The sequence below is a fragment of the Lepisma saccharinum genome, chromosome 30, assembly GCF_977018435.1.
Source record: "Lepisma saccharinum chromosome 30, izLepSacc3.1, whole genome shotgun sequence".
Lineage (NCBI taxonomy): Eukaryota > Metazoa > Arthropoda > Insecta > Zygentoma > Lepismatidae > Lepisma > Lepisma saccharinum.
This window is the reverse complement of record NC_139258.1, coordinates 37,844,400-37,861,465: the sequence shown is the minus strand read 5'-3', so window position 1 is coordinate 37,861,465 and position 17,066 is coordinate 37,844,400. Positions and strand designations below refer to the sequence as shown.

General features: G+C 38.3%; 1 protein-coding gene across 2 annotated transcripts in view; it reads left to right on the top strand.

Annotated features, from left to right (window-relative positions):
- Nucleotides 1–17,066, top strand: part of LOC145981811 (platelet-activating factor acetylhydrolase-like) — a 183,965-nt gene that overhangs the window by 14,529 nt on the left and 152,370 nt on the right. The window contains exon 1 of one of the 2 annotated variants that reach the window (XM_083115238.1): nt 14,732–14,783. The exons of the other annotated variant lie outside the window; for it this stretch is intronic. The gene's annotated coding sequence lies outside the window, so the exon portion shown is untranslated. Of the gene's footprint in view, nt 1–14,731; nt 14,784–17,066 lie in introns of those variants that run through there. 2 annotated transcript variants of the gene reach the window in all.

The window sequence follows — 17,066 nt, the reverse complement described above, 5'->3', positions numbered from 1 at the left end:
CAATAAACGATGCACCATAAACTAGAGTTAACACGATAGTTTAAAAGTAGGACCTAGTTATTATTTTGTTGGAATTCATTATTCCTAGAAGCACATAATAACAAAATCTCTTAATTATATTATTGTTTTGTTTGGATCATTATGACAGGATATGTTGAACAGATGTGAACTTGTCACGTCCCTCAGCGAAACCTGAAGTTGGCATGGCTAGTGCAGGTAAACTTTTTTTTTCACTTCGATGGATGCCCTTGCTTGCTATATTACACCAGCAGAGTTTCTTGCAGATATCCTCTAACATGCGAACTGCTTTCTGTAGCAGAGATTTGAAAGTTATTTGCAAGATCAATTGCGCCATATGCCAACTCTTGACAAATTTTAGGTCATTGCACCACTTTGATTAGGCATTCAAGTATTTGGCGTCGAAGCTGGTTTATTTATTTTTTGTTCACTGTGCCGATTAGCGTTCATGCACCACACAATTTCATCACAGTTGTTCCTTAGTTTCAACAGTGGTGGAATAACAACCATCCCTGGTGGGGAAGGATTACTTTGTCTTTAGTAGCTGATATGCTTTAAGTTCATTAAGGTTTATTTTTATTTTATACGAAGTCTTTGATGGGTGATTGCTTAATTTGGACATCAGGGGAGTTGACTGCTTTCTTGACGTCAAATGCCACCATTTACTATTTATGTTTACCCTAGCTTACCCGTACAGTACGAGAAACGTACTTACCTGAAAGAGGGAGGGGGGGGGGGGCTCACATGTCCACACATTTTCTATCACTAATATTCAAGAAACCATTTTGTTATTCAATCACTGCTTCCTTTGTTGATTATATATGCGCATTTATTAATTAATTATAATAATCATAAAAATTATCATCGTCAATAAGAAATAATAACCAATTATTGCATGAATATCAAACAAAGCGTCGAATAACATGGGTACCTGGGGGATACCCTGGGGGGTAAAGGCGGTCAGGGGCGTGATGCTGATCACATCACCCCCACTCACGACCGGATCAAGAAAGTGTGGGGCGTTACCCCCACACCCCCTATACGCCTTCATGGCGTGGTGCTATGCACAGGGGAACACTTTACCTTTACTTTATATCAAACAAATATTTTACCATTCACAAAAACTCACAAAAATCATAATAATTTTTAATTAATGCTTCTATGTTTACAGAGGTGTAGTTGTTCATTAATAATAATAATTACCAAAATTACCATCATTATCAACCAAATTGTACCAATTGTACTCACTGGCACGACTGTCTGAAATAACATGCATTCAAAGATAGCTCCTAATAAGCCCAACTAGTGTATTTTGGCTCCTATTTACCTTATATTTATGATTTTATGAAAAAAAAGTAATACATAAATATTGGGAACAGCCTAGGGAAAATATAATTTATTTTCAATTTTTTTTTAAAAAATTCAGTTCAAAAATTGAAAACAATAGAGATGGTGGGCCTGACAGCCCCCTCGGGCAAGCTAGGGTTAATTATTAAGATTAATTGTTAGTTTTAAGAGGGAGATTGCTAGTTTTGCCTTCCCTCTTAATCCGATATCACAGGCACTCAAAGTATAAGTGCAATGAATTCTAAATACTAATTCTTTAACTGTCTGTCATCATAAATCAAGCAGATCAATCACTAGGCAACAATTGCCCTTAAAAAACCCTGCAAAAATGCAATTCCATTTGTGTATTATTACCTTCAGGTTTCCTATAAGAACGTTATAGATATGCTCTTCTCACGTACCTGTTTCATTCTACATGATTGAATTAATTTTCCATTACTTTTGTAAGAACGAAACAGGATATAAGCCATCGGCATTCATTTTAGTCATTATTTTCTCTTTAATGCATACAACCAACTTCGCCAGCAACAACTGGATTTTTTAATCCGTGATGCATTAGTCATTCTGATCACGTGGGAGTTTGAGGATTTTATGTATGTGATAGTTGTTGAGGAAGAAACTAGTTTCTCAGTAATTTAGTATTCTTTTAAAAAGAACAAAATGAATTGTCGTCCACAACGAACGTGTGGTTCATTCATTCTTCAATTAGAAGAACTCATCTGAATAAAAACAGACTACATTTGACCTAACTTGTAGAAACAGGAACGAAAGTGTAATGTCCAACTTGAATGTTGCCCCGTTATTGCTCTGGTTGTCCTTGTTCATTTATTTAAATTGAAGTCCATGTTCTAGCTTTAACTATACAGGATGAACTGAATTACCAAAACTATTATTTCGCACATTTCAAATGTTTGTTCTAGGGACAAGCTTCAACATTTTACCAGCAAAAAGAACGGAATTACATCGTAAATTATAAATATGTACAGCTGCTCAGATGCTTAAAATAGAGATGTTGCACTAAACATTGTCATCAGTTAGTGGGCACAACATCTGCATTGTATACAGGATGAAACCGAACTCTACCGACAAACTTGCACAGGTTGTTCATGGATGTTGACTGAGGGTTTTGATATGAGGAACCCATGGTCCCCGGTACCTTAGTACAGAGTGATTGCATTTCTGTCGTTTGTTCAAACTCTACTACCTTCGTGTATGTTTACAAGGAATTTGTTTCGTTTCTCGAGCTAAACTACCTATGCGCATGTGGTTTCAACATGACGGGGCGCCGGCACACTTTACTATAACTGGTAGAGAACACCGTGATACACAGTTTCGTCAAAGATGGTTTGGTACTGGTGGTCCTGTTCCATGGCCAGTTTGATCGCAAGATATGATGAACGTCTTCTTTTGGGGTCATGTGAAGAGCTTAGTATACGAGACTCCAGTCGACACTCCCATTGACCTGTTTGATAGGATTATCGCAGCCGATGAAGATGTGTGTCAATCTCCTGGGATGGTGGAGCATGTGCGACACTCCGTGCTGCGTCGCTGTACAATTTGTCGTGATCATGGCGGTCGACATTTTCAACAGCTGCTTTAGAGAAACAGTGAAGAGTGCACAGTCTACTGTACTGTAACAAACAAGTAAGAGTTATGTCTTAGGTTTGTTTCTTTACCCATGTATTTTGTGCATTGTTTCTATTGCCAATCATGATATAACAGAAGGTGATGAGTAGTTGATTATTTTTATTTTTTTTAAATTATGAGAACCCATCTATCACGGTTCAAAGGACAAGTATAACACATCAACATCACATTATTCTGTCATAAGTAGACCTCGGATTTTTAGGTTCTAAAAAGTGTGCTTTAGGTTCCTAAAATAGGCTCTAAAAATCCTAAAATAGGTCCTAAAAATATTAAGTTGCATAACGTTATGTGTGTTGCCTAACCCTACGGTAATGGCAGAACTTACCATTGAAAATTTGCTATTAAAATCTTTTTTCATGTTATCCACAGTAAAACTCCGCAATTTTGTTTGTGAGGATCATCTTATATGCTGAAAATAATCTTTCAACAAAAACATAGTCAGATGCAAACTTCAATACTAAAATGTTAGTTTGCCACAAAGCACCGAAATGACGCGAAAGTGAGCAAGACCACACAGATCAGACCACTTTGGATTGTGCAGGTAACAGTGGCACCAGACATTTTGCCTTGTTTAGAGCTTTGAAAAATCACCATGGACTTGGAGGAAGGGAAATCGACAGAGAGTACGATTCAAACACGTACGTCATTGAATGTTCTCGTCACCAAATTCTGTAAAACCTTTAAAAATATATAAAAACCTAAAACAAGGCTTGATTTAGGCGCAAAAACCTAAAATAGGTTCTAACAAGCAAAATAGGTTATTTTAAGCACTATAAAACTTCATCAGTTGTTGCATTTTTTAATGAAACGCTGACGTAACTTGTTATTTCTTATTTACCTGTAAAGGAAAAAAATAGGTTTAAACCTAAATTCCGAGGTCTAGTAATAAGGTACCGAGAACCATGGGTTACTCATATCAAAACACTCAGCCAACATCCATGTCGGTTTAGTTCGGTTCCACCCTGTATAAATCGACAGTCTCCATTTCCAACGGAAATACAGCTGTTTTCGGAACAAGAACCTTCAGTGTGTATGATGCATACAGAATTATCGATAGAACAGTTCTGCCCACCGCATGAGACAAAAGAAAGTGACACAAAACGAAGAAATATAATAATAACGAAGAAATTAATAGTGCTACCTAATACGTCCTTGTAATATAATACTTAAGTCTCTTATAAATAAAACAACAATATTATCATTATAATTTACTGACTTAACCTAATTAAATCTGTAGTAAAGTACCACTCCAAACGTCATATAATCAGTTTACACCTTTCGTTTCGTAGAAATCGTGACTTTCATTATTAATTCTGACTTGTCATTTTCAACCGGACTTGCCATTGGTTACACTTGACCTTCAGTCAAGTCATTCACATTTTGAATACAATATATAGATATTTTTTAGAATCGTGACAAGACTCAACAAAAAGTATTTCTATTACATAACATCCTTTATATATGCTTTCTGGACTCGTGAAAATCTCGTTCAGGCAATGGACAATATGGCGTTACAAAAAGTTTTTATACTTCATATACACAATACCTAACAAGGAAAACCGAACGAATTTCTTTCTGCACCTGACAAGATGATGATGATGATTTTGCATCTTTGAATGCTCTTCAACAGAATCACTTCATCTTTCCTCAATGTTCATACCCTGTGCCCTTGAAGAGGATATTTTACATAATTCCATCCAAGTCGGAACTTGTCCAACCTCACCTTGTATTGTATCTATTAATGAAGAATGACTTTTTAGTTTTCTGCTCTAAGCAGAGGGAAAAAAATGACTTCTTGAACTATCATATTTGTCAGAAACCTTGCGAGATTTGATTGGGTGTGATATTCTTTGTCATATTTGTTGTCGAAATCAATCTCTGATGATGTTTGTAAAATACTGAGCAGTGCGAACGTTCGAGATATTTTATAACATACAATCAGGCATTTGCACTCTATTTTTCAACAGAGATACCATTAATGTTCATATATTTGTCAAATCACGCAGGAAAGGCAAAGGTATCCACGTGCGTGTGGACACATGTCATGCAGGCATAAGGGGTGGGGTGGGTGATGTGGAAGTATGGAGTTCCACATATTCTTGATCTCTGTCATAGTTGGGATGGTGTAATCAGCATCACGTAGAACAGCCTTTACCACTTAGGGTTGGCCACAGGTACCCATTTACGAGGCTGGGTGTGTCAGAGCCGCGCAGAAACAGGGAAATGACTGAAGTTGCGAGTTCGATACCCGGTGGAGGCACATTAGTGGTTCGGATCCCACTTTAAACTGTAGGTCCAGTCACGATTAGCCTTTCTGTGCATAAAAGTGGATTTCAAACGAAACTCAATCATTCAAGTCTCTTACGTGTCACTTATTTGCAAATATAAAAGTTTCACATTATTCAGGTTTTTGCTTTTAATCTGAAACACGCACATTTTATTCACTTTAAACTTACTTTCCGGATGACGCGGGGAGGAGGGGAACACTGGATCCGCGCTTGAGTCTGTCTAAAAACAGGTAAGATAAAGAGGAAGGTATTGGTCCTTCCCTTCCTTGCTCCCTTCCCCCGACAGCAATTTTGGTTTCTCCTTTTAGATACACTTGAGCCAAGAGTTCCATTCATTTCATTTCAGTCACAGTAATTTATGTTAATTATTATAAATTCCTTGAAGAAACATCATAATTTCAGACTGAAATAGTGTTTTATTAGTGGGCATCATTATTTTGGGGGAAAATATGACTCCTTTGGCCCCTCCCTGGAAAGTATTACCTTGCTTGCCCCTCCCTGGAAAAATCCAAGGACGTCCATGGGCATGGGTGTTCTTTGTGAATGTCCATTCATCAATATTTCATCCTATCATTATTCATCCTAATTTGACAAAGATGGTATAAAAGCGACACTCAAAAACAAAAAAAATAAAAATTCAAAGACAGTGTGGCTGCTAGTATTTAATTTCTCGCAGAATATGTGTGCTCCTAGCAACACTAGAATGCGCCGTTTCATCACAGGAAGCAATGTCCAAAATGCGAACAAAATAGCCCCGAAACGACGCACCAACGACAAAAATGTTACAGGGAAAAGTTATTCGGATTTTTATTTCCTCTATACGTTTCTGTAGTTCTCGAACACCATTTAAAAAACGCCCTGTAAACTGAAATAATGACAAGTGCTGATATAGCGAGAGGTTTTATATCTCTATAGATTTGTTCGATGAGAGTAAAAAATTAACAACGGTTGATATAACAATGTACCTGTATCCAATAAGGGTAATATATTGTGCGTAAATTGCCAATAATATAATAATTTAACGCAATTACGTAGTAATTGCATATCTAATCTGTTATTCATTTCACGTACTCACTAGTTTGTCATTGCCAAGGTTACTAGAATTACATAAGGTAGAGTCGTCTGCGTAAATGCATACGATGTGACAACGTCAACATTTCACATAGAAGTGTTGCAATATGCACATATGAAAAAGACAAAAGAGAACAAGTAGTGAAATTCTTTACAGCAGTAGTGCCAATTGGGCGCCATAAGTGTGATAGACAAGTTATCATTAAGAGGCCATAGGTCGGGGGCACCAAATGAAAAAAGTGAAGGCAATTGCCCCCCGCGCCTCCAAATTTAGGGTTCCCAGGCATCCCGTTGTCCCGACAAAGTCCTCGGGGCACTTTTTTATCCCGTATTTCAACGATAGGAATAGTTGAGTCAACCTGGCATGACTATTTTCTATTTTTAACCGTACTGAAGAAGTTTAACCCACTGTGGTAAGCTACGGGTGTATATATTCCATAAAAAGAAACTCTTTGAAGCGTTGCAGAGAATCTAAACTCTGCTAACTTGGTGTCCTGCGCACACGACGAAACTCTTCAGGCACCATGGGTAATAATACTAGAAAATTGCATTACAAAAGTAAAAATTAACGTCATTTAGTGTGAAAGGCTCCAAGATTCGTTACCCTATATTAGTTCGTGGAATATATACGCAGTACTCAAGCTTTAAAACAATATAACACGTTCCGTTAGAAGATGTACCTGCATCGTAGCCTTGACAAATAAGTGCCCCGTATTTTTTCTGAAATATCCGGGAACCCTATCCTAATTTATGTAACTGTTTTACAGCTTTTTCACTTCTAGTTAGATTAACTAACTAACTAACTATCTAGCCTTCTTAAACCCGAAGGTTCATGGCTGCAGCAACACAGGCCTGAGAAAGATCTATATACTCTTATCCATCCTTACCGATATCCTATAGGTCCATCTCAGCGTTATCCCTCCATCTTCGTCTTGGCCTTCCTACAGGTCTCTTACCATCAGGTTTCCCAACTAGAATCCTGTGAACTCCTCTTTCCTCTCCCATTCGTGCCACATGGCCTGCCCACCTAAGTCTTCTTGATTTAATTATTCTAATAATATCTGGACATGAATACAAATTATGTAGTTCTAAATTATGTAACCATCTCCACTCACCTGTCTCCTCATCCCTTTTAGGTCCAAATATTTTCCTAAGGATCTTATTTTCAAATACTCTCAATTTATGTTCCTCTTTCAATGTAAGCGACCAAGTTTCACATCCATATAATACTACAGGCAAAATTACTGTTTTGTATGTTTTAACTTTTAGTTTCTTAGATATTAAACGAGAAGACAAAAGTTTATGAAGAGAGAAGTAACATGCATTTCCTGAATTAAGCCTACTTTTTATTTCCTCTTTAATATAATTTTCATTTGTTAATATTACTCCTAAGTATTTGAATTTGGAAACTGGTTCAAACGAGTTGTTATCAATAATTAGATTTTGATTATTACCTAACACTTGGTTTCGGCCTGTAAGCATATATTTAGTTTTCTCTTTGTTAACTTCCAAACCTATCTCTTTAGCACTTTTGAAAAATATTTTAGAATTATTATTAATTGTATTCACATCATCCCCCAGTAAGTCTACATCATCTGCATATGCTAACAACTGAGTCACACCATTTAATTTTAGTCCTTCTTTAGTTTCTTTTACCTTCCTAACAGCATATTCTAAGGCAAAATTAAAGAGCAATGGAGATAATGCATCTCCTTGTTTTAACCCATCATGAATTGTAAATTTGTCAGACATATTAATACCTACACGAATTTTACTTTCTGTTTCACTGGTGCATACTTTTATCATACTAACAAGCTTCTTAGGTATTCCAAATTCTACTAATATATTATATAATTTATCTCTTTTGACCGAATCATATGCTTTTTTGAAATCAATGAATAGCTGATGGACATTTTGATTATATTCCCACTTTTTTCAAGTGTCTGTCTGATGTGAAAAATTTGATCTGTAGTTGATCTGTTACGTTTAAATCCACATTGATAATCACCTATAATTTCATTAGCATATGGGGTTAGTCTTGTTAAAAGAATGTTAGGTAATATTTTATATGTTGTTGAGAGTAGAGAAATTCCACGGTAATTATTGCAGTTCATTTTATCACTTTTTTTAAACACAGTTATTTATCTAGTTAGATTAGATAAGTTATTTTCTTTAAAGTAGACTTACAAATTACTTTATATTTGAAATACTGTACATTAAAATGTAAAGTGATAAAGTTCTTTCTTCAAAAATGTGTCCAAGAAAATAGACGATACGTCTTATACGCCGGCAAATACGGTACGTAAGCCCATAGATGTTTATGAATAATTTGCATCATGATTAGTATACCGCATTTTTAAATTATCAATATTTTTTGAATCGTGAAATACTACGAAATTGTGGAATTAAAACCTACTCATTTCTAAAATAAAGAAGTCCTTGAATTTAAATTATCAAATCAATGTTTTTACTTATTTTCATCCATTGTACCCTAAAAGAGCTTTTAATATATTTATTCAAATACTTAAGAGTATTGAAATTTTGATTCACCTGTTACTTACGAGGGGCGATCAGGTTGCTCTGACCCTAACATGGAAAGAGTGACAATAGGGTTCCAATTTTTTTTTTTTTTCAACATGCTCCCCTGCAACTCCAATGCACTTTTCCCATCGGTGCTGCAACGCCTGGATACCTTGCAAAAAAAAAAAAAAAATCTTCCGACTCGTCCTCCAACCATGAGTCCACAGCCCTTATCACCTCAGAATCATCAGAAATTTCTTGCCCACGAATGTCATTCTTCAAATGTTTGAACAAATAGAAATCACTGGGGGCCAAATCTGGGGAATAGGGTGAGTGGGGCAACAATTCGAACGATGCATCTGCGATAGCGGCCCTCGCAATGCGTGAGGTGTGGACAGGTGCATTGTCCTGGTAAAGGAGCACACCACTGGTCAACATCCCACGCCTCTTTTTCTTGATGGAATCACGTAATTTTTTGATTAGGTCACTGTAGTATGTGCCAGTGATGGTTTGGCCTCTTTGTAGATAGTCCACAAGAAGGACACCCTTGCAGTCCCAGAAAATTGAGGCCATCACCTTCTTGGCTGACGTTTGCACCTTTACCTTCTTCGTTGGTGGAGAATGTGGGTGTTTCCACTCCATGCTTTGTGATTTTGTTTCTGGGTCGAAGTGATGGACCCATGTTTCATCCATAGTTACAAATCGGGCAAGGAAATCGTCTATATCAGCACGAAACTTGTCGAGAAGTTCTTGACTGATGAGCACTCGGGTGCGCTTCTGATCTGGGGTGAGGTTTCGAGGGACCAATCTTGCAGCAATTTTTTTCATTTGCAATTCCTGGGTAATTATGTTTTGAACAGTACCATATGACAGGCCACACATCTCAGCAACAAGACGGATAGTGACTCGACGATCCTTCAGCACGATATCGTGGACTTTGTTAATGTTTTCGGTCGTCATGACAGTTTTTGGTGCTCCACCTGCATGTTCATCCTCACACGACTCTCTCCTACAATTAAACTCACGACACCATCTCTTCACCATACTGTATGAAGGAGCAGTGTCCCCTAGTGTATCCACCAAGTCCTCATGAATTGTGGATACCGTCCACTTCTTCTTCACAAAATATTTGATCACCGCTCTCACCTCAGTTTTCTCAATTCTGGCACATTGACACAACTTCACTCAGTTAAACCCCTGTAAAAAGAAAACTGTACGCTACTCAGACTTGCAATTCAGATTGAAAGCATATAAAGGATCACTAAACAATAACACGAGATTTGCAGCGTTCATTCATAATATATATATATATATATATATATATATATATATATATATTGTGTTTTAAGTCCACTTTATGCACAGAAAGGCTTATCGGGACTGGACCTACAGTTTAAAGTTGGATTCGAACCACTGTTTACCTTCACCGGGTATCGAACCCGGGAACCCTTGATAACAATGCCATGGCGCTACCACTGCGCCATCAGGGAGGCAAACTAAATATGTAAATCATTTAATACACTTGTAATAATAAGGGTTTTTATTATCGGCTAATGACATTTGTCATGTGCCCATCTCATAGCTTTGCATAAATACCTAAATAATAATGAACTGAACACGAACGTACATCAGCTCTGTTACTTTTCTTTTATCGATAAGCGAACAAAAACAATCAACACTCCGATTGATTGATTGGTTTGTTTTATTTTACTTCGCTTTTTGTGCCACTTTTGGCTAATTTGCGAAGATGGGGATGAGTAATGATGAAATTAATGAATGAACGCTCACAAACATTCATGCCAGGCCGGGATTCGAACCCGGGACTCCTGGCGAACCAACACTCGGAAACTACATATAAAAAAAAGTTCCTTTGCCAAACTCACAGATTATCTTCACAAGGCCAAACTTCGCTCTGATTGACTGTTCTACAGAATCCAGTCGAAGAAAGCCATTTGCAATTAGAACATGCCTATTCCTCAAAACCAGTCAAGCAGCCAGCCAGGCGGCCATGATTTCCACCCAGGTAGTAAGTTTAGCGCCAACTAGGGCATTCCTACTGGAAATCCAGTTCCTTGATAGTTTGTTTACAGTATCATTCAGTCCCATTTCAAAAAGGTTCATGACATCTATTTGATCCGTTTTTGTATTAAACAATAACATTAAGAGCAAAGGTACTAGGTTTGTCCATAAATCCGAACTTTTTCAAAATGCATTTATTTACCTTGTACACAGCTTAATCGGATTTATCACCTTCAAAGTAGTGCTATCCTCTGCTAATACAGAGCTCTCAGTACTTCTTCCGCTGCTGATATGCGTTCTGGAACGAATTATGGGGAACAGCATGCATGTCCCGGAGCGAATTTTCCGTATCCTCTTCTATGGACTGGAAGCGGCATCCTATCAGGTTTTATTTTCACCTGGGAAACAAAAATAAGTCCGCAGGTGCTAAATCAGAGGAATATTGGGAAGCTAGCCTCCTCATTTGCTCGGTTCAAAATATCTTTCCTTATGTCAACAGGTGTTATTTTTTGTTCATCTGTCAGCAATCGTGGAACAAATTTGACATCAACTCGATACATGCTCAGTTTTTCCATAAAAATCATATACCACGAAGTTTTCATTATTCACATTTCTGCTATTTCACGGACGGTCAACCGACGATTTTCCTGCACCACAGCACGCACTCGCTCAAAACATGCGTGTCATCACACGGTGTTGATGGCCTCCAGGTTTTGCATCGGTTTCAATGGAAGTTCTGCCTGCTTTCAACTTCTCATACCACTCATAACACTGTGTCCGGCTCATACAGTCTTCTCCATATGCTTCTTGCAACATCTTGAGTGTTTCTGTGAAGGTCTTGCGAAATTTGAAACAAAATTTGTTGCACACGCCGCGTTGCTCTTCGAGTACTATCTTCATTTTCTGTGTATCAGAAAATCGCCGCAGTCATGCAACATGACTTCACTTAACTGCTCACAGGATGAAAACTAACCAATATAGACTGATGCACTCAACGGCGTAGTACTTCTTAAGGATCCCTCTACGTGGCGCTAGCAAGTTGCCCAACGCGGATTATTTCTTTGGTGGGCAAATTTGAAGTTCAGTTTCTTTCTGGACATTCTAACATCAAGACTTTCATGATCGTATTGAAAATTTATTTTCCCGAATAAGATTAATCGGAGGGACGTGTGAGTGGTTTGACAACCCACTTGAAGAGTTGCCTGCATCTAATGTTATGGGTAGAAACATTGGCGGATTTCGCGGGGGAGCAGAGAGGCACGTGCCATCCCACAAACGATTATAATTGTTATGAAAAGTGAAGAACAAACAAAAAGTTGGATTAAGCAGTGGTCGCACGGATTACAATAGTGATCCACTCATTGCTACTACTGTTGGGCAACATTGTTGGCCTTGGCTCCCAGTCTAACTTCCTGAAACAGTCCAGGGACTATGTTCGTTCAGCCGTTATTTGAAATTTATCCATTGTTGACTTGTTACTAGAGCTCATATTTCAGTAGAGCACAATAGCGATCCACGCTAAATTGACGGGAGTGTTTTCGGATACGTAGTATTTCTATATTGAAGTGTGACTCAATTGAACCTTGTGAACCGATAGTCACCGGGATGTAGCAAATTATAAAGCGAGAGGTTTATGGTTCATAACTAATGCAAAAGGGACCCCCCTCGGTCAATGAAGGAAAAGATGAGTTATAGATGATTGACAATGCTCTCTCCACACTATTATACCTGCCCGAAGTTCTTGTAAAGTCTTGTCCCAGATAAAGATGTGTTCTCAGTCCATATCGTGTCAGAGTCCGAACTTCGACTCTGACCAACTTGTCCTCCGTTATGCCGCGCTGAGTGTATCGAAGTAGATTCAGAGTAAAACTGTAAGCGAATGAGAGCGATGTCCTTCCGGACTTCGCATTTATACTCCTGCCGGACTAGAGGTTGTTACTCTTCCAGTCGTCTATCGGCGAGGCTACTTTCGTAACCTCCCGTATGACTTCAGTATTGAAGCAATATGAAATTCAGCGCATTCCTGGGATAACTTGGAGGCATAGGCGCCGACTCCATGGGGCTTGGGGGGGGGGGGGGGGCTCGAGCCCCCCATATTATAACGATGTGGGGCAGAGCCCCCAAATAATTTTGCTTTAGAGGATCTAATGTATTATTTTGCTTCTCTTGTACAGTTTACTCTGATTTGTGCCACATGAACTTAACTTTAAATACACATTTGAAATGTTCTAGACCATCAATTGGGGCCCTGAGACCGCTAAACCATCAACTTTGGGGGAGGAGGGGGGACTATGATCAGAGACAGCAAAACACATGACTTATTACTATATACTAAGTATGTACTTATGAGTATTGTTAAAATTTTTACTAAAAAGAGTTTCAAGAGACGATGTGCATGAACTAGGGTAGTGGAAGGAACGTTTGGGCTACAAATGGCTCTCACATGACATTCAGAACGAGATCATTGATATATTAGGGAGATCTGTTTTGCGCTCCGTGGTAGCAGATATTAAAAGTCGGGAATATTTTTCTATTATGGTTGACGAAACTTGTGACATATCCATCCGTGGACAATTAATATTCTGCATTAGAACTGTGAATAAAAACTTTGATATTTGTGAGGAATTCATGGGCTTTTATGAGATTCCGAACACTGAGGCCAAAACTTAAAAAAGGGAGAGAATGAGTCATTCATTAATTTATTTCAGTGATCAGAGCCCCCAATAATTTTGACAAGTCGGCGCCCCTGCTTGGAGGCAACCGATGAAGGAGGCAGGTTAATGAACAGCGGAAGAGATCATTAAACCAGCCTCTTCTCTAATTTCACTCATCTTTTCCTTCATCAATATATATAAATTCGTGTTTCTAAATTCTGTTATAAACATATGAAGTGAGTGGGTCAAGACCACCAAAAACCAATTTTTGAAATTTTGGGGGAAAGAAAATACCGAAAGCAAAATTCTAAGATATGTATTTTTGTTTGGTTTCATCACATCCAAATTTAATACACAGATTTAGAATTTCCTCTCTACTGTAATGTGTTGAGTGAAATTACTTACGATTTTTTGTTAAGTGAACCAGAATACTTCAAATAGGACATTCTCGCTATGAAAGCAGAGAAATTTAGGCAAGTAATGAGTAAAAAACGATAACATGCTGCGGATCACAATAGTGATCAATGACGGGAGTTTTTTCCGCGAGACCACTGCAGTGTTAGCATAAATCAGAATAGTGTAGAAAAATAATGTCAAAGAATATATACACAAAGTTTAGCATAAATCCATACTGAATAATAATGATATTTTATCGTAAAACTCATGGCAGGTTCATTTTTGGGGGGGGGGGCTGTTACAAGTAACGAATTCCTTTTGTGCATCTCCACAGGGATTTTCCATGGAGAAATTGTTCGAATCCTGCTGTTATCACTAAAACTTCCTCGCCGTTGTCGTCTGGTGGGGAAAATGGAGTTAAGTGTGTTAAGGTAGTCAGGGGAAATTACTGAATTATTAGACCTGCGGGTTCCTCGTAAATTTCCACAACGTTTGAAACCATGGACTTTCTCACGTAGGTATAGGGTTATTAAACGTTCAGCTTCCGCAGCTGTTAACTACTGAGGTTTGCGTGTTGAGCACATATGCATAACAGCACGTGCTCTAGACCGATTAGGAGGGCTTCCCCTTCTAGAGAAAATAAACTGAGATTCGTAATTTCCCATCAAAGCAAATTACCTGAGAACCGTGAAGCGTAACACGAAAAACGTTTGACCTTGGAATATAGTGATTTTGCCTACCGTAAGCAACACCTCAATACAAAGAACACTGCTCGAGTTGCAATATCAGTGACCATTTGCAGCTTGCAATCCTTTGGCAACTGGTGAGTTCTCATTCATATTTATTTTTGTTACATCCATCTCGTTGCATTTTTTGGCCTTTCACGGTACTTTTGTATGTAGTAGGCTATGCTGTAACTGCTTCACAGTGAAGAAAGCTATACCATGTCTGGAGATTTACATTACTGTACTTTGCAAAGCGATGAACTGCTGCTACACCGAAATGCAAGTTGTTTTTTTTTTTATAACGTGGGATATCACAAGAATCTAATGAATTTTTAAAAGTGTGTGCGGTGTGTTAAAAATGATGCCAATCTAATTTGCTAACTAATATACTATTTCTTCTTGTGTCTCCTTAAGCAGCTTCTATGTACAGTCACCGACAATAAAATCCAATCCAATAATATCCTGAAATACTCAATTCCCTGTATGTCGTAATATGTATTGTCTAATTCTGCGACAGTGGCAGAAGTTGCCATTGAAATTTTACCATTAGAATTCAATCATCGCCGTAAAGTTAGGCAACACACATAACACCTTGCGGGGAAGCGAGTATTTCAGGATCTTGTGGTGTCCCATTTCGATTGCCGGTGATTGGACCTGATATTACAATTCCTATTATAACTTTTACTCAGATTAGTACATATGTCCATCGTGGTTGCATACTTATTTTCGCAATGCGGCAGAATCTATTACGAAATAAAGGTTCAATATACTGATAACTTTACATTGCATTATGAATAATAATCTTACTAGCGTGATACGTAATAATAAGAGAATTGATTGGTTTGGTCTATTTTGCTTCGCTTATCTGCCACTTTTGACTAATCGCGAAAATGAGTATGAGTGATCATATAATGCAACTCACAAGGATTCGAACTTGGTATATGCAATAACTATCGAAAGTATTGAAACTTTCAACTTCAACACCAACTTTCTTTCTCTCTGCCTGTCCTGTTCCATTGGATTGAATGTGATTTTCCTCAACCAACGTTGATTTCTGACAGGGTTAACCAAAACTGTAAGGAAATGAGGACGAAGTTGAGATTGCATGAAATAGAAAATGGAACAAGTTAGGATTGTTAGTCGACCGCCCACCGAGGTAACGAGCTGTGTGAAACCTATAACTGTTATGCAAGAAATCCACCAGTTTCCCCTTCGTTTAATTTATTTTAATCGCTACGATGGAAATGATAGATTAACTTGATAAAGGGTCAGGACATCTAGGGCCATAGTGATATGATAACTTTTAGTCTTCGACAGCTAAATAGTGTTGTGCCACCGAGAATGCGATATAGCTACACTAACAGGAAAGAGGTTTCCAACTATAGAAATGTGATACCGCAACTAACAAGGGAGGTTATCTAAGTTTCCCCTTTCGATTTCCATGAAACGTGGCAGGTGTATAGAGGGGCTCAAAGAATGAAATACGTGTTTTTTTCGTTTCGGCTAAAAAACTGTTTTAGGGGGCAAAATACCCCCTCAAATGTCAAGATGAGGAGAAATTGAAGTGGGGATCTGACCCCGAAACCACGTAAATATGGCATAGGAAGAACACGCACATATAATTGGAACACACACAGCACAGAACTGTACGATCGTCGGTACAAAACGCAAGTGCTATCGTGCGTGTTCTTCCTATGCCGTATTTACATGGTTTCGGGGTCACATACCCACTTCAATTTGTCCTCATCGTGACATTTGAGGGCGGGGGGTGGGTTGGCCCCTGAAACCCGTTTTTAGCTGAAACAAAAGCACGTATTTCTGCCTTTGGGCCCTCTATACACCTGCCAAGATTCATGGATATCGGAGGGGGACACAGAGGTTACATACCCACTTCAATTTATCCTCATCTTGACATTTGAGGGGGGTTTTGCCCCCTAAAATAGTTTTTTAGCCGAAACAAAAAAAAGTATTTCTTCCTTTGGGCCCCTCTATACACCTGCACGTTTCATGGAAATCGGAGGGGGACACTTAGATAACCTCCCTTGTAGCTAAGTATAATGTCGAACTGCGGACGTCATTATACTTCCCAGCCTCCGTGACTGGAGTAACGCGTTGTGAGCAAGAAGTTCCAGGTTAACGGACTGTTAACGGACTGACACTCATATCACCAAAAAACACTCTGCGAATTAAGCAAATTTACATTTCCTAAATCGGGATATTTTCGGTAAGGGAGACCTTAAAAATTTCCTCACATTCTAAGAATCTCGAATTATATATACTATTTCCCCCTCAAGTGATCGTTTATTGCTTTTCTGAAAAAAGAAACTGCTAATTTCAATAAATAAACCCCCAAAATAACGCAGAAAACCATAGAGAATAAC